This window comes from Papio anubis, chromosome 1 (genome assembly GCF_008728515.1).
Source record: "Papio anubis isolate 15944 chromosome 1, Panubis1.0, whole genome shotgun sequence".
NCBI classification, from domain to species: domain Eukaryota; kingdom Metazoa; phylum Chordata; class Mammalia; order Primates; family Cercopithecidae; genus Papio; species Papio anubis.
The window spans coordinates 111,268,746-111,290,246 of record NC_044976.1 but is presented as its reverse complement, the minus strand read 5'-3'; the positions used below and the strand labels follow the sequence as shown (position 1 = coordinate 111,290,246).

Here is a 21,501-nt window from a genome sequence, read left to right as displayed (position 1 = left end):
CACTCTAATATGCAGCTCAGAAGTAGGTGTGGTAGCTACTGGACCTCACCTTGGCACAGGTGTCACAGGTGTTGTGTGGTGCAGAGATCCATGGCAGATTTGGGGTTCTCAGAGGTAACCACAAATTGAATTGTATGCTTTATTTAAGCCTCATCTTGCTCACCAGTGCAGCAGTATGAAGGTACAGGTAGAACACCCAGGTCTGGATCCCCAGGCAGATAGATACACAAAGACAGTCACTGTGATGTTAGAGGCCTCCTTCGCTGCATGCAACCCTTGGCTGAGTCACAGTAGGCTTGATGTGCAGCCGTCCAGTAATTCCAACTATCTGCTGCTGCTTTGGGTGAGGGCTTTAAAGTCCAGGTTCTCACACTGAATGATCTTATAGCATGGAATATGGGGACCAGGATACCCAGAACTTCCTAGAAATAGGCGACCAATTAAGCTGTTAGTTGGCTGGGCGTGGTGGCTCACACCTGTAATTCCAGCACTTTGGGAGGCTGAGGCGGGTGGATCACCTGAGGTCAGAAGTTCGAGGCTAGCCTGGCCAACACGGTGAAACCCCATCTCTACTAAACATACAAAAATTAGCCTGGTGTGGTGGCACATGCCTGTAATCCCAGCTACTTTGGAGGCTGATACAGGAGAATTGCTTGAACCCAGGGGGCGGAGGTTGCAGTGAGCCAAGATCGCGCCACTTCACTTCAGCTTGGGTGAAACAGTGAAACTCCATCTCAAAAAAAAAAAAAAAAAAAAATTTAAGCTGCTAACAAAACCATGTCCCATCATCTTTGTCCCCAACTTAGCTGACTAGAGACTGATAACTACCCCAAATTCAGATAAGCAGGGGGTAGTTCTCTTTGGTGAATCTCTGGTTTCAATGGCAGCTTTCATGGCACATGCTTTCATAATGATTGTTTCACTCTATTAACATAAAAGGAACCCAAAACAGGGTTTTTCTAAGTCAAGATGGCCTTAAATTCTATTGATTAGTCTCCTATGGTATTAATAGTTACAAATGACAATTTCTACTTGTGTATTTTTGGTGAAAACTAAATGATGACTACTTCTTTTCTTTTTCAGGCAGAGTCTTGCTCTGTTGCCAAGGCTAGAGTGCGATGGCGCGGTCTCAGCTCACTGTAAACCTTCACCTCCCAGGTTCAAGTCATTCTCCTGCCTCAGCCTCCCAAGTATCTGGGACTACAGGCGCCTGCCACCACATCTGGCTAATTTTTGTATTTTTAGTAGAGACAGGGTTTCACTATGTTGGCCAGGCCGTTCTCAAACTCCCGACCTCATGATCCATCCACCTTGACCTCCCGAAGTGCTGGGATTACAGGTGTGAGCCACCGTGCCCGGTCGTGATGACTACTTTCTGATGACTCGAGACAATACTGATTATGTGACCTTGGGGACGTTACTTAACCTCTCTGTATCTGTATATGTCTATAAAATGGGGATTGTAACAGTTCCTAGTTTATAGCATTTTTGTGAGGAATTAATGAGTGTTACTACATCTAAAGTGCTTAGAGCAATGCTTAGCATATGGTAAGTATTCCAGAAATCTTGGCTGTCATCAATTTACTATTGTTATTATTGAACTCCCCATCCCATTTGCCTAAAATACTTTACTAGAGATGGAAAGAAGAAAGGAGGGGAGGGAGGGAGGAAAGGAGGGAGGTAGGGAAGGTACTCATGGTTAGGACTTTTAGTAGCTAGGGGTCAAGGAAGAAAACAGGTCTGGCAAATACATAGGACCATCTCTAGAAAGAATGCTTCCTAGAAAAGATCCTAAACAGCGATGATGTAGGTTACAAAGAGCATAGGTCAAAACTATCCTCCTGGGCTAGCAAAGACAAGGAGCAGGAGTCAAGCCATATCAGACCAGAGTGGGAATTAGAATGACATAGATTGAGCCTCAGGTAATCTGGTTGAAAACAAATTGAATTCGAAGATAAACAGGTCAAAAAGGAATATTCTCAGCTGCTTGTTTTCCATATGGATTGTTTTGCCACCTTTAAAGTTTTAAAGCAGTACTGTCAGATTTTCATAAAATTTTAGGTATGTTTCAAACTTTTGTGCTTTTTAATCTAAATTAATTCTTAGATGATTATTAAGAAGCAATGTAAATGTCTCATATTATCAAGCCATTGCAAATATATATATATATATATATATTTTTTTTTTTTTTTTTTGAGACAAAGGGTTGCTGTTGCCCAGGCTGGAATGCAGTGTGGCGCGATCTCGGCTCACTGCAACCTCCACCTCCCCGGTTCAAGCAATTCTCTGCCTCAGCCACCCGAGTACTGAGATTACAGGCGCCTGCCACCATACCCGGCTAATTTTTATATTTTTACTAGAGACAGGGTTTCACCATGTTGGCCAAGCTGGTCTCGAACTCCTGACCTCATGATCCACCCGCCTCAGCCTACCAAAGTGCTGGGATTATAGGCGTGAGCCACCACACCCAGCCTGCAAATATTTAAAAAGTAGTAAACAGTGGCCAGGCGTGGTGGCTCACACCTATAATCCCAGCAATCTGGAAGGCCGAGGCGGGTGGATCTGAGGTCAGGAGTTTGAGACCAGCCTGGCCAACATGGTGAAACCCCGTCTCTACTAAAAATACAGAAATCAGTCAGGCATGGTGGCGCACTCCTGTAAGCCTAGCTACTCAGGAGGCTGAGGCAGGAGAATCGTTTGAACCCAGAAGGTGGAGGTTTCAGCGAGCCGAGGTCGCTCGCACCACTGCTCTCCAGCCTGGGCGATAGAGATTCCGTCTCAGTGGAAAAAAAACAGTATACACAATATGATTCCTTAAGAAACATATATATGTGTATGTGTGTGTCTGTGTGTGCACAAAAAAATTCTCAAAGACCTAGAGAAGCAGTAAAGTAAATCCCTGGCCACCAGAATAACTAAACATACAAAAAACCAGCAGTTGGAAACAATAATTTTTGACTCATTTGTCATGTTGAAGAAATTTTTATTGCAAACATTTTGTTTTCTAGCAAACTATTTTGACCATGTCATGTCATGTCAGTAGAGTGCCAGAGAAGTAACTGATTAGGATACTAAACTGGTGCAGGCTGGTAAGATAAGTGATAGGTCAAAACAGAGCAAGGAGAGCTGAAGAGAAATGGGGGAGGTCAAGGGAGGAGCTTAGAGTGCATCTCACGAATACTGAGTTAGTCTTTCTTTAAAGAATGGCAAAATTCACCCTACATCCAGACACAGGCCTTTGAAAGCAGGAGGACTACACCTGACATATAACCTGAAATTAGATGATGGTATTCTGAATGAGAGGGCTCTCAACTTTAAAAAAAAAGTTTTTAGGATTGACATTATCTTCTTTACTCCAGGTATGTGCTTAGCAAACCCTTTCTTCAAACATGGTTCAAAAGCAAATCACATTTTCCATATTCCCTATTAAATTATTATATATTATGAGGGAGGGCAGTATTCTTAATGACAAAATATTGTGTTTAAAAAGAATCCTTTCCTAAAAGAAATCAGGAAGATAATTCCATTTACAATAGCTACACAAAAATAAGATACTTAAGAATAAACTTAACTAAGGAGGTTAAAGATCTCTAAACTGAAAACTATAAAACCTTGATGAAAGAAACTGAAGAAGACACAAAGGAACGGAAAGACATTTCATGTTTATGGGAGAATTAATATTGTTGAAACACCCATACTACCCAAAGTGATCTACAAACTACAGTCTCTATATAATACCTATGATATATTTCACAGAAATAAAAAAGACAGTCGGGCACGGTGGCTCACTCTGTAATCCCAGCACTTTGGGAGGTCAAGGAGGTGGGATCACCTGAGGTCGGGAGTTCGAGACCAGCCTGACCAACATGGAGAAACCCCGTCTCTAATAAAAATACAAAATTGGCCAGGCGTGGTGGCACATGCCTGTAATTCCAGCTACTCGGGAGGGTGAGGCAGGAGAATCGCTTAAACCTGGGAGGTGAAGGTTGCAGAGAGCCGAGATTGTGCCATTGCACTCCAGTCTAGGCAACAAGAGTGAAACTCCGTCTCAAAACAACAACAACAACAACAACAACAACAACAACAAAACAAATCATATGGAGCCACAAAAGACTCAAATAGGCAAATAAATCCTGAGCAAAAATAACAAAGCCGAGGCATCACAGTACTTGACTGCAAAATATACTACAAGGCTATAGTAACCAAAACAGCATGGTATTGGCATAAACACAAACACAGAGATCAGTGGAACAGAATAAAGAACCCAGAAATAAATTCATGCATCTATGGTCAACTGTTTTGCAACAAAGGTGCCAAGAAAACACACTGGGAAAAAGACAGTTTCTTCAATAAATAGTACTGGGAAAACTGGAAAGTTACATGCAGAAGCCGAAGACTAGACCCTGTCTCCACCATATACACAAATCAACTCAAAATGGATTAAAGACTTAAATACAAAACTTGAAACTATGAAATTACTAAAAGAAAACATAAGGGAAATGCTTTACAACATCGGGTCGGGCAAGGGTTTTAAAATAAGATCTCAAAGCATAGACAACAAAAGCAAAAAATAGACCAATGGGATTCTATCAAACTGAAAAGCTTTTGTACATAAAAAGGAAGCAAGTAACAAAATGAAGAGACAATCTACAGAATGGAAGAAAATATAAGCAAACTATACATCTCACAAGGAGTTAATATCTAAAGAATATATAAATAACTTAATTCAACAATGAAAAACAAATTTTCTTGATTTAAAAGTGGGCAAAAGACCTTAATAGGCATTTCTCAAAAGAAGACATACAAATGGCCAACAGGTACATGAAAAAATGCTCAACATCACTAATCATCAGGCAAATGCAAATCAAAATCACAATGAGATATCACCTCACTCTAGTTAGAATGGCTATTAACAAACAGGCTGGGGCACGGTGGCTCATGCCTGTAATCCCAGCACTTTGGGAGGCCGAGGCAGGTGGATCACTTGAGGTCAGGAATTCAAGGCCAGCCTGGCCAACATAGTGAAACCCCATCTCTACTAAAAATACAAAAATTAGCCAGGTATGGTGGCACTTGCCTATAGTTTCAGCTACTCGAGAGGCTGAGACAGGAGAATTGCTTGAACCCAGGAAGCAGAGGTTGCAATGAGCCAAGATTGCACCACTGCACTCCAGCCTGAGTGACACGGTGAGACTCCACCTTTAAAAAAAAAAAAAAAGACAAAAGAAAACAAACGTTGGCTAGGATATGGAGAAAAGACAACACTCACACTTTTTGGTGGAATTACAAATTAGTACAGCAGCTATGGAAGACAGTCTTTAATCCATTTTGAGTTGATTTGTGTATATGGTGGAGACAGGGTCTAGTCTTATTCTTCTGCATGTGACTTTCCAATTTTCCCAGCACCGTTTATTTAAGAGACTTTTTCCCAATGTGTGTTCTTTGCACCTTTGTTGAAAATTTTTACCTCAAAACATTAAAAATAGAACTACTGTATGAGCCAGGAGTCCCACTAGTGGCTATGTATTCAAAGGAAATGAAGTCAGTTACATTGAAGTGGTATCTGCCCTCCTATGTTTATTGCAGCACTATTTACAATAACCAAGTTATGGAATCAATCCAAACATCTAACAGTGAATGAATGAATAAAGAAAATGTGAGGCTGGGAACAGTGGCTCATGCCTGTAATCCCAGCACTTTGGGAGACTGAGGTGGGTGGGTCATTTGAGGTCAGGAGTTTGAGACCAGCCTGAGTAATATGGTGAAACCCTGTCTCTACTAAAAATACAAAAATTAGCCAGGCATGGTGGCAGGTGTCTGTAATCCCAGCTACTTGGGAGGCAGAGGCAGAAGAATCGCTTGAACCTGGGAGGCAGAGGCTGCAGTGAGCTGACATTGCATCACCGCACTCCAGCCTGGGGGACAGAGCGAGACTCAGTCTCAAAAAAAAAAAAAAAAAGAAAAAGAAAAAAAAGAGAAAATGTGGTACATATGGATAACAGAATATTATACAGCTATAAAAAAAGCACGAAATCTTGCCATTTGTGAAAATATGGTTAAACCTGGAGGACGTTATGTTAAGTGAAATAAGCCAGACACAGAAAGATAAATACTGTATGATCTGTGGAATCTAATTTTTTTAAAGTAAGAGTTTATATCCTACAAGCAAAGAGAACAGTGGTTATCTGAGACTAGAAAGGGGATAGGGGAAAGGAGGAGAGGGAAAGGCTGTCAACAGGTACAAAGTGACAATTAGATTGGAAGAATAAGTTCTGGTGTTTTATTGCACAGTAGGGTTGCTGTTAACAATAAGGTATTGTATATTACAAAACAGCATGAGGTGAGAGATATGCTAAGTACCCTGCTTTGATCAGTATACAACATTTGTTCGTATGGAAACACCAAACTGTAACCCAGAATATGTATAATTACATATTATATATATGTGTATGTGTGTGTCTGTGCGTGCACAAAAAAATTCTCAAAGGCCCAAAGAAGCAGTAAAGCAAATCCCTCACCACCAGAATAACTAAACATACAAAAAGCCAGCAATTACAATGAAAATTACAAAAAAAACCACCAAAAAACATTTACAACGTGTCAATTAAAAAAAGAATCCTTTCCTGTATTATTGTTACTAAAATGGGCAAAATAGCACCTTCCTATTTATTACATCAGAGAAATGGTGAAGTAACTGAAAGAATGTAAGTTAAGTAGGTGAATTCTGGAGAACACACTGTAATTTTATCTTTCTTTTTTCAGATAAAGCAACAGAGCAACTTACTCGGCTTAAAGAGTACCTATATCATAATTTTTTGAAGTTTGCATTTGCATTTCTTATTGTATCACTAACTTATGAAGTTATAACTCTTACCTTGAAATCTTCCCAAGTTTTGCTCACTTAACAAGCTTGCAAACAACAGTCTGGCATTTTCCTGAGGCAGATTACCATAGCAGCATCCAGTCTATCAACCTTTAAAACAGAAAGGTGAATCCTAAGAATTTTGTGATAGTGATAAAGCTAAAAGCCAGTAGAAAGCACCAGGTCTTCTCTGGTTCTGATGTAATTATTCTTTTTTTTTTTTTTGAGACAGTCTCGCTCTGTCACCCAGGATGGAGTGTAGTGGCACAGTCTCCGATCACTGCAAGCTCCACCTCCTGGGTTCACGCCATTCTCCTGCCTCAGCCTCCTGAGTAGCTGGGACTACAGGTGCCCGCCACCATGCCCAGCTAATTTTTTGTATTTTTAGCAGCGACGGGGTTTCACTGTGTGAGCCAGGATGGTCTCGATCTCCTGACCTCGTGATCCGCCTGCCTCCGCCTCCCAAAGTGCTCGGATTACAGGCCTGAGCCACTGCGCCCGGCCTCATGTAATGATTCTAGAAGACCCCCATGACAAAATATTTTATCTTAAAGATTGTACTTGTTCTTTACACTTAAAGAAACTGAGTTTCTGATCATGCCAATCATTAGATGGGAGGCCTCAGACAAGTCTTTTAGCGTCCCTGGGCCTTAATTTCCATTTCCGTAAAAAGTCAGGAGTGCCTTAGATGATCTCCAATTTCCTCTCCACTCTGATTTCTCATCCTATGCTTCCTAGTTCATTTCTTCAATGTTGTGTGCCTCAAATCAGGAAGAAAATCTGGCAGAAGAGCAAGAATTTCACCTGTATTATTTATTATTTTCACCAGCTCACCCACCCACCCTGTTTCTATTTTTCCACGTAAGAGCCTTGGAGTTGCTTTTGATTTTTCCCTTTTATGTACTTGAGACAAATTATGACATTAATTCATAAATACTTATAGAACACTTTCAAAGTTTTACTAATTACTTCTTCTGCAGATACTGTCTCATTTGATTAACACAACAGTTTGGGCTAGTAGGTATTATTTTTAACTAATCTGGCGAGGAAACCAAAGCCCAAGAAAGTTTAGTGAGTTAACCGCCCAGAATAACACAGATAGCAGTTATAGGACCAGATCTTCTTTTTTTTTTTCTTTTTTCTTTGCACTGTGTCACCCAGGCTGGAGTGCAGTGGCACAATCTCGGCTTACTGCAACCTCTGCCTCCTAGGTTCCCAGTGATTCTCCTACCTCGGCCTCCTGAGTAGCTGGGATTATAGGTGCGTGCCACCACGCCAGGCTAATTTTTGTATTTTTAGTAGAGACGGGATTTCTTTTTTTTTTTTTTCTTTTTTTTTTTTTTTTTTGAGACAGAGTCTCGCTCTGTCGCCCAGGCTGGAGTGCAGTGGCCAGATCTCAGCTCACTGCAAGCTCTGCCTCCTGGGTTTACGCCATTCTCCTGCCTCAGCCTCCCGAGTAGCTGGGACTACAGGCGCCCGCCACCTCACCCGGCTAGTTTTTTGTACTTTTTAGTAGAGACGGGGTTTTACTGTGTTAGCCAGGATGGTCTCGATCTCCTGACCTTGTGATCCGCCCAAGAGACGGGATTTCACCGTGTTGGTCAGGCTGGACTTGAACTCCTGATCCCGTGATCTGCCTGCCACAGCCTCCCAAACTGCCGGGATTACAGGCATGAGCCACTGTGCCTGGCCTATTTATTTATTTATTTATTTATTTGAGATGGAGTTTCGCTCTTGTTGACCAGGCAGCGTGATTTCAGCTCACTGCAACCTCCACCTCCCAGGATTACAGGCATGCGCCACTACACCCGGCTAATTTTGTATTTTTAGTAGAGACAGGGTTTCACCATGTTGCTCAGGCTGGTCTTGAACTCCCGACCTCAGGTTATCTGCCTGCCTCGGCCTCCCAAATTCTGGGATTATAGGTGTGAGCCACTGTGCCTGGCCTAGGCCTATTTTTTTTTTTTTTTTTTTTTTTTTGCATTTTTTCGTAGAGACAGGATTTGGCCATGTTGGCAAGGCTGGTCTTGAACTCCTGACCTCAGGTGATCCACACACCTCTGCCTCCCAGAGTGCTGAGATTACAGGTGTGAATCACCGTGCCTGGCCAGGACCAGGTCTTCTGATTCCGAAGTCTTCTTTTCACAACACTAAAATCTCTTAAGGCAGATCCAGGTTTTATAGGGCCTGAGGTATCTATATTTTGATGACTATCTATCTTCAAGGATAGGAGTACAAAACTGCAATACAACACAAAGTATGATCCTGTTGAACACACTGTTAGGGCCCCTCTCAGAGCCTCCTTGGGGTCTATTCAAGGGAAGGGCCTCTAGGGTTAATCTTTAGGGTTAGGTTTCATGTAGTGTTTTCTATATGGTAAGACACTGCAAAATAAATACTAATTTTTTTTTTTTTTTTTTTTTTTTTTTTTGAGACAGAGTCTCACTCTGTTGCCCAGGCTGGACAAGCTGGAGTGTAGTGGCACCATCTCGGCTCACTGCAACCTCCACCTCCTGGGTTCAAGCGATTCTTCTGCCTTAGCCTCCCAAGTAGCTGGGACTACAGGCACGTGCCACCACACCCGGCTACTTCTTGTATTTTAAGCAGAGACAGGGTTTCACCATATTAGCCAGGCTGGTCTCGAACTCCTGACCTCATGCCCTGCCCACCTTGTTTTTTTTTTTTTTTGAGATGGAATCTCACTCTGTTGCCCAGGCTGGAGTACAATGGTGAGATCTTGGCTCACTGCAATCTCTGCCTCACGGGTTCAAACAATTCTCCTGTCTCAACTTCCTGAGTAGCTGGTACTACAGGCGTGTGCCACTACGCATGGCTAATTTTTGTATTTTTAGTATTGGCAGGGTTTCACCATGTTGGCCAGGCTGGTCTCAAAATCCTGGCCTCAATTGATCCGCCCACCTCAGCCTCCCAAAGTGCTGGGATTACAGGCTTGAGCCACCACGCCGGCCTGCAATAAATACTAGTTTTATTATCATAATAACCCTGAGGTAGGTATTATCCTTGTTTTACAGAGTTGGGAGTCAGGCTTGGAAAGGTAAAATGACTTGCCTGAGGACATAGAGCTGGTAAGTGCAAGAATCAAATTTGGAACCCAACAGATCTGGCTCTCAGGTCTGTATTGTCAATCTACCACCTTATGGGGCTCTATAAGCCTACTTTTGAGGTTTTCTGGGATTCATCTTATTTAACCACTTCTCACTACATTCCATAGAACAGGGCCTTATAAATGTACATCTAAATCAGACTCAGGATCCTCTCTCTCTAACTTAATTCTGCTTACCATCTACCTGAATGCTGCTGCCACCCTAGCACTGCTCTTGTAAGTCCTGGCTGCCCCAATGACCCGAAATGCCTTCCCTTTCTCCGTGTTTATGTAAATGTAAAAAGCAACTACTGTATTACTAGTAGTACTCGGCCGTGGATGCCATACTGTCTTCTAACACACTGAACTGTTATTGGAAAGCACATAGGACCTCTCAGGACCTGATCCTCCAATCTGTACTCTTCTTCAATCTCAAGCTCTTCATTTACAAAACAGAAACCATAAGGCCTACCTCCCCGGGTTGCTGTGAGAATTGAGGGGGAGGGTAAGTGAGGGGGTGAGTCCTGGAAGGGAGGAAGACACGAGGGAATGGCAGGGTTCTGGCAAGCAGTAAGTGCTCAACAGATGTTGGTTAATTTGTGCCTGACTCAGTCTCCCCCAAAAACTTGCAAGCTTTTTGAAGGCAGGGGCCTTGCCTCATACTTTTTCAGTATTTCTCAAAAGTCCTGGACATCAGAGACACTCCATGGTCATCTGATCACTTCAACACACACACGTTGGTTATCCGGTCAAAGCGGCTATGACGATAAAAACAGACTCTGGGGTGTGACTTCATATGCTGGCCGCTGACAAGCTGGGCCGTCTGGAAAGTTACTTCACCTCTCTGAGCCTCGGGTCCCTTATTTACAAAATGTTCACGGCAGCGCCCGCTTCACAGGGCTGTGAGGATTACAGAGGCTAATCCGGGTGAGGCGCATCAGCCCCAGCGCCGCCTGCCACGATTCTATCCGGCCCCACACACGCATCGTCCATAGGCGTCCGGCCCCTGCATTCTCGCTTCTCCACGTGGCCGAGGTGCACACCCCAACCCACTGGCCAGTCTCCCCGCCCTCTTACCTGCTCTTCTTTCCCGACTGTCTTTAATACCCACCAGGCGCCAACCGCCGCGGGCCTGGCTCTGCGGTGGCAAGTTGCATGGGTTCTCCCTTCAGGGCCTCCCGACGAGCCTACGAGGTCAGTTCTATTACTGTCGCCACTTCAGAGGGAAGAAACAGGCCCGGACGGTTGGGGAACTTTCCGAGGTCACTTAACTGGTGTCAGGCCCGGATTGGAATCCAAACACATCCCAGCCCGTGCCCGGCTCCACAGCGCCGGCCCCCGGCGTCTTCCCGGGTGCCAGCGGCACCCGCATCCATTCAAACGCTGCCCAGTCCCCGCTCCTCAGACGCTTCCCGCTACTCCGCGCGCTCGTCTCCCCCCACCCGTCAGGGTCAGGCCTCTAGGTGACTTTTCCTATTTCTCTAGCAGAAACTGAGGGGTGAGACCGACATTTGTGTTCCGAACGAGGGCAGGTTGCCTAGAGCTCGTCAGACAAGGACCAACGGGCGAGTCTGGCAGGGTGCGGTAGCTCCGCGTCGCTCTGCAGGGGCGCAGCGCGCGGGTCGGACTGGGACGCAGGTCACGTGGCGGGGAGGGGGGCGCCGGCGCGCGCGGGCGAGCTAGAGGGCGCGCGCGGCTGAGAGCGTGCGGAGATGCGGGCTGCAGTTCGGATGTCTGTGTGGCGGGGAGGGGGCGGCGGCCGGGAGAAACGACTCCGCCCCCTGTGCGCATGCTCGGGCCCCGGCGGGTTATAAGGCAGCCTCGCCGGCCCGACCAGACAAAGTGGTGAGCTGCTACGTGACTGGATGGCTGCGTAGGTGCTGGAACAAGTAAACGAGGCAGCGAGCGAAGGACGGGAGTCGGACCCTGGGCCCCGTGGAACTCCAGCCCGCGCCACCACGTCACGCACACGCTCGGCGCTGCGATCCGCGCTTATAACGGTTAGTTGGGTAACAGCCGGCGGCACGCGGCGCGGACCCCACGGTGCCCTCGCTTCCCTGGTGGGGTCGGAGGGGACCTCCGGGGTTGGGAGACTTTGTCTCCGGGGGAGGGAGGCGGCCCAGCAGAGGGCATCGTGGTCACAGGCAGTCGCGTGGCCTCGGACTGCAGTGCTGGTGAAGGAGACCTTGAGGCGCTGGGGACAGCGCCTCTCTCAGCCGAGCCGCGGGCCGCGTGGTCATATGCCGGCCCCTGGCCTGGCCGAGGAGTTGGGTCGTAGTGCCCGGTGACGTTGGGGAAGTCCCCTTCCCCTCTAAGTCTTCAATAGGCTCCTCCAGAGATGCTTTGATCTGGAAAAGGGATAACAGGCTGCTTCATGTGGTACCTCCAGACTCTCCTGGCCGCTTCTGTTCCAAGGGAAGGGACTCGGGGCAGGAATTATTTATGACTCGTGACATTGTCCGCCCCAACCTTCTTGGCCGACCGATCCTTGCCCCACGTGGTGACTTGCGAGAGTGATGCGGAGAGCCGCATTCCCCACAGCCAAGGCGTGACTGCAGGGTTCGAGTAGACTTTGCGGAGGGGACGGGGCAGCCCGCAGACTCCTGGGAGTGGTGCTGACGGGGGCTCTTTGTCATTCAACCTGTGGCTGCCAGCGTCCGCGGCAGCACCCTTCTACTCATGGACTTAAGGCGGCCCTGTTGAGAGAAATCTGGAGGATAGCGTTTACACTTGGTCCGATGCAAGCTTTTTGTTCCAAGTACGTCTTTTTTTTTTTTTTTTTCCAGCATGCGTTTTAACATGTTATTACTTTGTCGTGACATATTTGATGGAACAAGCAGTTGCCAAAAACTAGTTTGTAATTAATCTAAACCAGGAGACAAACTTGTTACTACTTTAGTCTTTCCTTGGGTTTCCAGTGGCTGATTAGAAACTGGGCTGCTACTGATAACAGTGAAATGTTTACTCGCTACTTTATTTACTGTAACTTACTATAACTTGTTTTGATTTTTTTTTTTTTCAAAAATTACTCTGGTTTCAACAATTTTTTTATCTCAACCACCAGCCCAGTGAGGTGATGCAAAGACTATGTATCTTCGGTTTTTTTAGTTAGGTGTTAAATAGTACTCATAAACGCAAGTCTTACACCCTGGGGCACAACTTTGCCTTCAGATTGCCATAGAAATGACCAACAATTCAAGATATTTAGCACTTAAAACACGTGGTGAGTAAGATTTATTATTTACACAGAAGTTGAATATATTTCAGTAATTCATTTTGGGTTTAGGTAGATGCTGTTGTTTCATCAGATTGCAGTTACCTTTGTGAAATATGCAACTTGATCTGAGGAGCATTTTGTAAGATTTTTATAGCTGAATAGATTTGAAGGTTTAGTTGTGCTTAACGGGGTAAACTGTAATGTCCTTAAACAGATTAAAAAGGAAAAAAATCATCACTATAGGATGAAAACAAATGATTAGTGTTTCACTAATTTACATCTTTTAGCCTTTAAATATTAGGGCATATATTAGCCCTGGAAAGGACCCTAATGACCCTGATGAGGATCCCTTGTTTTACCCATAAGGAAACTGAGGCTGGAGGGATTAAGTGATCTAACATCTTAGGTCTGAAAACTTATTATGGTTTGGTGGGAAGTATGTGTGTCATTGAACTCATTTTTGTTAGATTGGCACTCCTGAGTTTTCTTTAGATTGTAAATTAGGATACAAATTATCTCGGCCTGAAAATAGATTTCTCAACTCCTTATGTTCTGCATTCCCATCGTGTTTTCAATTCACTTTACAATGCTCAGTCCTATGCAAGATTAAGATCTCTGTGTAAATGCCTTCATAGCTGTCTTGTTTTTGTTGCAGTTGAGAGGACTAGGAAGATGGAACTTGGGTATGAGGAAAACAGTCCAGATTGTTGTGAATTTTGTATGTTCAGTTTGTTATTGGCTACCAGGCACTGTGAGAGACTTAGGATTCAGCAGTGAACAAATTTCACCATTTGCCCTCCTAGAGTTATAGTCTAGCTGGAAAACAGATAAATATATAATTGCCACAGCAAATACTCTTTACAAATAAGTAGGGACTGTTATACTACGGTAAGTACAGGTTCCTGTAGGAACAAATACTGTATTGTGTAGGTGTGAGAAGACACCCAACTTAGTATAGAAGCAATTTGGGTAGACCTCTCTGAGGAAATACTGTTTAACCTGAGACTTCAAGGATGAAAGAGCTAGCCAGGCAAGGCAGTGATGATGGGTGGAAAGAACATTCCAGACATGAACACTGAAGCTACACTCAAGAGTACAGGGTGTAATGCAAGAGCTGAAATAATTTTACCAAAGCTAAAGCATAAAGTCAAAGAGAATAGAAAGAGATAGAAGTTGAAGAGATAGTATGAGAAAATGGAGGGCCTTGTAAGCCATTTTAAGGAATCAAGGAGGGTAAAAAAATTAAAGGGATTTTTAAGGAATCAAGGAGGGTAAAAAAATTAAAGGGATTTTTAAGGAATCAAGGAGGGTAAAAAAATTTAAAGGAGGCTCTTATTTTGAAGCTGATTGAAAGCAGTTTAAGGATTTTCAAGCTGGGCACTGGTGGCTCACGCCTGTAATCCCAACACTTTGGGAGGCGGAGGCGGGTGGATCACTTGAGGTCAGGAGTTCAGGACCAGCCTAACATGGTGAAACCCTGTCTCTATTAAAAATACAAAAAATTAGCCGGGCGTGGTGGCGTGCTTCTGTAATCCCAGCTACTTGGGAGGCTGATACAGGAGAACTGCTTGAAACCAGGAGGTGGAGGCTACAATGAAAACTGAGATCACACCACTGCACTTCAGCTCAGCTCAGGCGACAGAGCAAGACTATCTCAAAAAAAAAAGGATTTTCAGTGGGGCTGGAGATAACCTGATTGGATTTTGCGTTTTAGGAACATCACTTTGTATGCGATGTGGAAAACAGGCTGAAAGGAGGCGTTGGAGTGGTGTGAGACCACAGTGATGGACAAGACAGGATTTGGTAGAGAAACAGACAGGATTTGGTGGAAACCAGATGTGGGAGACTGGGAAAGTCAAAGACGTTAAGGATATAACGTTCAACATGTTATATCCTTATATCCTTTCTGGCTTGAACGAATATGAGTTTATTAGGTGGTATTTGTTTGTCTCCATTTAACCAACAGGGACACTAAGAAGTTGCGTGACTAGACCAGGGCTGCTCAGCTTGTAAGGCTTGGAGACAAAATTCAAACTGTTGTTTTCAGTTTTTGTTGGCAACCCCTGAGAATGGTATTTTTCTTTTTTCCCTTTTGAACAGTTAAGTATGGAAAATTTCAAAACACAAAGAATTGAGCGACACGATTTATCTCTTTCCCTATCTACTTTCCCCAGACCCTACTGGATTACTGTGAAGCAAATTCTACCAATGATTTCATTTGTTTTATTTCAATATAGATATCTGAAAGATAACACTTGAGAAAATCATAACCACAGTGCCATTACCCTACCTTTAAAAATTAACATCACCAAATATCCAGTCAGTATTCAAATATTCCTCAGTTGTTTTTAAATAATTGGTTGGTTTGATTTGGGATCCAAACACGTTAACATATTACATTTGTTTGGGATGTCTCTTAAACTTTTTAATCTATAGGTTCCCTCATCTTAATTATTTTCCTCGTAATGTATTTTCCTTATAAGGTTGGTGCAAACGTCATTGTGGTTTTTGCCATTACTTTTAATGGTAATTTAAAAACCACAATGACATTTGCACCAACCTAATATTTGTTGAAGGAACCAGGCCATTTTTCCTCTAGTTTCTCTCATCCTGGATGTCGATGAATATGTCCCTCAGGTATAGATTTAACATGTCCTAGTTTAATATGTCCCTCTGTCCTTTGTATTTGCTGTAAATTGGTAGCTAGATTGAAGACTGAACAAATTTAGTTCAGGTTTGATTTCCGAGTGGGAGTGTTGGGGGAGAGGACAGGTATAATTCCTAGATATTGCTGTGTACTTCCTTCAAGAGGCATATATTTGGTTATCCCTCTTTCTACTACATTAATAGCCTATTTTCATTATTTCACTAGTGGTTTACAAGTGGAATTAATTATGGCTTTAATTCTACCATTTATTTTTAATTTAACTAGAATACCTCTATAAAGAAAGGTACAATTTGAATAGGAAGGACAAGTTAAATTAAAGTTTAAGTTTTAATACAATATGGTATGTTATTGACACTGTCTTTTTCTGGAAATGTATTTAAATGTATCGAGGTATATCCTCTTAAAAGGCCACTATTTTAAGTTGTAAAAGTGTTTTTAGCATTTGATGTTAACATTTCAAATGGCTTTTAGTATTCAGAATATTTAAAATTTTTGTCCTTAAATTGATGGCCTTTCTTTTGGTCTTTCATGCTCTTTCTTGGAGGACTTTGCTGTTCCCACAGCTTTTAGGGAATACCTAGTAGAATCACTACTAAATCCAAACCTCTAGCTATAAAAGGATTCCAGATTGTAAGTTCCTCAAGGACGGGGATTGAACACTCTTATTGATGATCTGCTTTTCCAGTTGCTTCCTGGGCATTTCAAACTTAATATGTCACTTAAAGCTCATTATCTCTGTCTGTTCTCAAGTTTCCTTCATCTCCAAACCTAGTTTTTTTTCTTCTGATTCTACCATTCTTGAAGGTAGCCCGGCTTAAAACCTCTGAATCATCTTAATGTTTCTCCTAGTAGGCCCCCCTGCCCTACCACATGCAGTTTCTGCGAATCCCTTGTCCCTTTTGTTATTTCTTGTCCAACCCCCACTTTTCATTTGTAATACTGCTACCTAGTTTATATGTTTTTCTCTTTGCAGGGAGGGAGTGTTACGGGAGATTTTTACAATGAATGGAAGGACTAGTTTAGGTGGCATGTTTGGTTCCTAGTGTCATCCTGAGAAGAGTATATAAGTTATAAATCTATAAATTATACTTTATAAATTTATAAAATCACTCTCTTGCCCAGGCTGGAGTACAGTGAAACCATCATGGTTCACTGCAGCCTCTAACTCCTGGGCTCAAGCAGAGCCACCTCAGCCTTTTGAGTAGCTAGGACTACAGGCATGGGCCATAATGCTCAGCTAATATATTTAAACTTTCTTTTAGTGATAGGGTCTCACTATGTTGCCCTGGCTGGTCTCAAACTCCTGGCCCCAAGCCATCCTCCTGCCTTGGTGTCCTAAAGTGCTGGGATTACAGGTGTGAGCTACCCCACCTGTCCAGCAATAACAATCTTCTGGGATCACAGTATGCACAATGATGGGAAGGGTTCACATCCACCACACCAGTGAGACGGCTGCATGGGCTGAACCATTGAAGGGTGTCACTGACCATTTCTCTTGCAGAGTAAGATCCAATTCTGTTGGTTATCTACATTATCATGTTGCTAATCACAACTCATGATATTGTTGAATTTGACTTAATTACAATGACTTAGCCTTTGTATAGGAGAATTTCCTCAAAATGTACTGATATTATAAGCTGTATATTTGATCATTGGTTGAAAAATATGTCCTCCCTCTGATTTTGCTCTTCCTATACAAACCTTTTGAAGATTATTGAATGAATGAAAATCTATACACTGCTCTGGTGTGTTAGACTATTTTGGAGAGTAACAGGGCCTTTATAATTTGTCTTTTTGAGTTTTGGGAACCAAAACTTATGTTTTTACTTTATTGACCTGCTCTTCTGTTCCCGTATGAGAGGTTTTTATCCTGGGGTCTGCATATTGATTCCCCAAGGTCTATTGAATTCGGGGGGTCTATAAACTTGTTTGGGGGCAAAATATTACATCTTTTAATTAACCTCTAATTAAACTTGGAATTTCATTCAAATATGAATATAGGCAACAAACGCATGGTTGTATTAGCAGTACCTGTGACTTTGTCACCAACAGAAATCATGTACTTCATACCATAATGCAGCCGTTATAGCTATCTTGAAATTGTTTAAGCTTATCACTACCTCAAAATTACTGTGGTTATTAGACCCACTGCTGGATCTTATTTTATTTTTTAAAAGCACGTTGTTAATTCCAGTTAAAGTGTTTTGACAGTTCTATCTTTGCATTTTATTTTGTGCATTTAAAAACATTATTCTGGCTGAGCACGGTGGCTCACGCCTGTAATCCCAGCACTTTGGGAGGCTGAGGTCAGTGGATCACTTGAGCCCAGGAGTTCAAAAGCAGACTGGGCAGCATGGCAAAACCCTTGTCTCTATTTGTTTAAGAAAAAAATAAAATTATATTAAAAAAAGAAAACATTCTGACAAGGGTTCCGTAGGAATCCCTCGTGCCAAAGAGTCTAAGGACCCCCTGCTCCTAACTTCTTTACTTCTGTTCCAAAGTTAGAATGAAGTTAGCCAGAACCTATGAAGCAACACAGCACACAGATGCTGATGTCACGGGATTTTACAGAATCATGATGCCATTCCTTGGTTATTGACTTTGTTTTATTTACTAATCATCATAAATTCTGACCTCACAATGAGAGGGAACAAAATATTTGTGTATATGCTAAGAGAGAATAAAATGATGTTCACAAATTAAGGCATAATAATTTTCCTTTGAGGCTGGGCGTGGTGGCTCACATCTGTAATCCCAGCACTTTGGGAGGCCAAGGTGGGTGAATCACCTGAGGTCGGGAGTTCGAGACCAGCTTGACCAACATGGAGAAACCCTGTCTCCACTAAAGATACAAAATTAGCCAGGCATGGTGATGCATGCCTGTAATCCCAGCTAGTCGGGAGGCTGAGGCAGGAGAATCTCTTGAACCTGAGAGGCGGAGGTTGCAGTGAGACGAGATTGCGCCATTGCTCTCCAGCCTGGGCAGCAAGAACGAAACTCTGTCTCAAAATAATAATAATAATAATTTTCCTTTGTATTCAAGAAGTATTTGTTTATGTTTCCAAAGGAGTTCATCTTAAGTGCCATAAGTTAAATGGAACATTGGGTGCCTTCACAGACTTGGGGGATTTTCTTTTCCTGTTTTGGGTGTGTTCACAACCTCAAATGTACTTAAAATTGCTTCATACCTTGTCTTCAACAGGTCACTATTAGTGCAGGCCTTTATTTTGCTCAGTTGGAAAAAAGAGGTTGATGAACCTAAAGTTTGAAATACCTGCTCTGGAAATTAGAAATGCACATCCTTACTTCAGTCTATTGTGTTGTATGATGCTGTTGTTAGTATTTACTCTTTTACCTAGAAAACTTGATGGAATAGAAGGAAGGATAGTGGTTTAAAAATTACTGTAGTTTCCAGGAAAATAAAACACTCATGGGCTGGGATTAGTGGCTCACGCCTATAGTCCCAGCACTTTGGGAGTCCGAGGTAGACGGATCACAAGGTCAGGAAATCGAGACCATCCCAGCTGACACAGTGAAATCACGTCTCTATTACTAAAAATACAAAAATTTTACTACTAAAAATAGAAAAAATTAACCGGACATGGTGGTGGGTGCCTGTAGTCCCAGCTACTCGGGAGGCTGAGGCAGGAGAATGGTGTGAACCCAGAAGGCAGAGATCGCACCACTGCACTCCAGCCTGGGCAACAGGACGAGACTCCGTCTCAAAAAAATAATAATAAAATAAAATAAAACACTCATTTGAAAATTGTATATTGGCCAGCGCAGTGGGGCACGCCCATAATCCCAGCACTTTGGGAGGCCCACGCAGACATATCACCCGAGGTCAGGAGTTTGAGACCAGCCTGGCCAACACTGATGAAACCCTGTCTCTACAAAAATACAAAAATTAGCCAGGCATGATGGCGGGTGCCTGTAATACCAGCTACTTTGGAGGCTGAGGCAGGAGAACTACTTGAACCCAGGAGACGGTGGTTGCAGTGAGCCTAGATAGCGCCATTGCACTCCAGCCTGGGCGACTGAGCAAGACTCTGTCTCAAAAAAAAAAAAGAAAGAAAGAAAAAGAAAATTGTATATTGTAGTCTAGACTCTGTCTCAAAAAAAGAAATATATTGTATATTTCTAATAAAAGAACTGACAATTATCTTAATGGCAGCATAGTCTAAGATGTATATTGTTAGCAATTAAAAAGGCTATTTAGTGGTGCTGTTTTGAGGTAATAATGCTGACTTTGATATATCTTTAATGTCTGCAAATATCTTTCCAAAAACCTTTGCAAGTAAACATTTGCGAATGGTACACTCTGGTTTCTCTTCAGATCACGTGAAGTTTTCTCTTTTTTTTCTTCTGAGATAGAGTTTCACTCTCATTGCCCAAGCTGGAGTACAATGGTGTGATGTTGGCTCACTTGCAACCTCCGCCTCCTGGGTTCAAGCAATTCTCTTGCCTTAGCCTCCCAAGTACCTGGGATTACAGGCACATGCCACCACGCCTGGCTAATTTTTTGTGTTTTTAGTAGAGATGGGGTTTCACCATGTTGGCCAGGCTGGTCTCGAACTCCTGACCTCAGGTAATCTGCCCACCTCAGCCTCCCAAAGTGCCGGGATTACAGGCGTGAGCCACCGCGCCCAGCAAATTTTTCTCCTTTTACTAAATATTTCCGTGGAGAGAATGGTGAATAATGTTTCAGTGGCAAACAGTACTCAATTTTAATACTCTTTTGTGAGATTTTTCTGTTACTGGTAAAGCAAACAAGAAAACAAAACAACTTAAATCTTTATTGGAGATAATGGGGGAAGTCAAAGATAGCATCATAACGAAGTTCAGACTTAAGGAATTTTTAAATAGTTATTGTTATAAATACGTATTTAAAAGGTGGTTTAAAAACATTTAGAATGAGAATAAAACTTTAAAATGAAATGTTATATTATTCTGTTGTCTCTAGTCCTCAAAGTTTTTTTTTTTTTTTTTTTTTTGAGACAGAGTTTCACTCTTGTTGCCAGGCTGTAGTGCAATCACGTGATCTGGGCTCACTGCAACCTCCACCTCCCGGGTCCCGGGACAAGCAGTTCTCCTGCCTCAGCCTCCTGATTAGCTGGGATTATAGGCACACACCACCACACCCAGCTAATTTTTTTTTATTTTTAGTAGAGACAAGGTTTCACCATGTTGGCCAGGCTGGTCTCGAACTCCTGACCTGGTGATCTGCCCACCTTTGGCCTCCCAAAGTGCTAGGATTACAGGCGTGAGCCTTTTTCTTAATGAATTATAATCCACTTATTCTCCCTATTTGGCATCTGATACTGGAAGTGAAGTAGATTGTAATAGAAATACCATCTATTATTAATATATTCAAATACTCATTTACATTCAAAGTAACGTAAATTATATAATCCTGACAACTCACTTATTTGTAACTTTAATCCAGCCAGTACATTTCTTCTTCAAATTCTGGAACAGGATAGGTTATGTGTTAATAAATTTAAATGGCCCACTTAGATACCGATTTGTTGAATATATTTTGGGTTGCTGTAGAAAATAGAACACATATCATTATTTATTCCAGAATATAATTTAGAATTCTACCAAGCAAAACCTACTGTTGATGGAAATAGCCCCCAACTTTCTTTTCT

At 42.7% G+C, this 21,501-nt stretch overlaps 1 protein-coding gene and 1 long non-coding RNA gene across 6 annotated transcripts in view; one reads left to right on the top strand and one right to left on the bottom strand.

Annotated features, from left to right (window-relative positions):
• Positions 1–11,596, bottom strand: part of LOC101012420 — an 89,802-nt gene extending 78,206 nt beyond the window's left edge. For all 3 annotated transcript variants that reach the window (XR_652059.4, XR_652055.4, XR_002515641.2), the window contains exons 1-2: positions 11,043–11,596; positions 6,875–6,973 (exon numbers count right to left, since the gene is read on the bottom strand). This is a non-coding gene — a long non-coding RNA (uncharacterized LOC101012420). The remainder of the gene's footprint in view (positions 1–6,874; positions 6,974–11,042) is intronic.
• A 55-nt stretch (positions 11,597–11,651) lies between these two features.
• The window catches only part of SLC16A1 (solute carrier family 16 member 1), a 41,057-nt gene continuing 31,207 nt past the window's right edge, over positions 11,652–21,501 (top strand). Inside the window, exon 1 of one of the 3 annotated variants that reach the window (XM_003892405.4) lies at positions 11,652–11,965. The gene's annotated coding sequence lies outside the window, so the exon portion shown is untranslated. Of the gene's footprint in view, positions 13,189–21,501 lie in introns of all 3 variants that reach the window. The other 2 variants (XM_003892406.3, XM_009215597.4) reach the window with 2 other exon arrangements.